Here is a 1034-nt window from a genome sequence, read left to right as displayed (position 1 = left end):
ACTTGATCTTACACTCAAAGGTAAAGGCATTAGATCCAAAGGAGATGTGGGATTGAACCCATAAACAATTTCAAAAGGAGAAAACTTAGTCGCGGAATGCATCGAATGATTATAAGCAAATTCAACATGCGACAAGCAATCTTCCCAAGTTTTAAGGTTCTTTTTAATGAGCACACGTAACAAAGTCGACAAGGTTCGAATAACAACTTCAGTTTGACCATCGGTTTGCGGATGACATGTAGTAGAGAAAAGCAATTTAGTCCCTAACTTCGACCACAAAGTTTTCCAAAAATAACTAAGGAACTTAGTATCACGATCAGAAACTATGGTCTTAGGAATGCCATGCAAACGAACAACTTCTCTAAAGAACAAGCTAGCAACATGAGATGCATCATCGGTTTTATGACATGGAATAAAATGCGCCATTTTAGAGAAGCGATCAACAACTACAAAGATAGAATCCTTACCGGCCCTAGTCCTAGGCAATCCTACCACAAAATCCATAGATATATCATTCCAAGGATGCAAAGGAATAGGTAAAGGGGTATACAAACCGTGGGGTTGAACCTTAGCCTTAGCTTGCTTACAAGTCGCGCAACGTTCACATAGTCGCTCGACATCTCTTTTCATGTGTGGCCAATGGAAGTGTTCTTGCATTACCTTGTACGTCTTAGCAACTCCAAAGTGTCCCATTAAACCACCTCCATGAGCTTCCCTTAGAAACAATTCTCGCAAAGAAGAGTGAGGCACACAAAGTCTATTATCATAGAATAAATACCCATCATGCCGATAATATTTTCCAAAGGCAAACTTTTCACAAGATTGAAATATTTTGCTAAAATCAGAATCATTAGCATACAAGTCTTTTATTTGCTCAAAACCCAACAATCTTGCATCCAAAGAAGTAAGCAAAACATACCTCCGAGATAATGCGTCGGCTACAACATTATCTTTACCTTTTTTGTACTTAATCACGTATGGAAAGGTTTCTATGAATTCGACCCACCGTGCATGACGTTTGTTGAGCTTTTGTT

At 38.8% G+C, this 1034-nt stretch overlaps 1 pseudogene; it reads right to left on the bottom strand.

Moving 5' to 3' along the window:
• Positions 1-1034, bottom strand: part of LOC111830500 — a 39611-nt pseudogene that overhangs the window by 35618 nt on the left and 2959 nt on the right.

The sequence above is a fragment of the Capsella rubella genome, unplaced genomic scaffold (genome assembly GCF_000375325.1).
Source record: "Capsella rubella cultivar Monte Gargano unplaced genomic scaffold, Caprub1_0 scaffold_8, whole genome shotgun sequence".
Classification (NCBI taxonomy): domain Eukaryota; kingdom Viridiplantae; phylum Streptophyta; class Magnoliopsida; order Brassicales; family Brassicaceae; genus Capsella; species Capsella rubella.
Note: the sequence above shows the minus strand (reverse complement) of the source record. Positions and strands in the feature narration are given on the sequence as shown.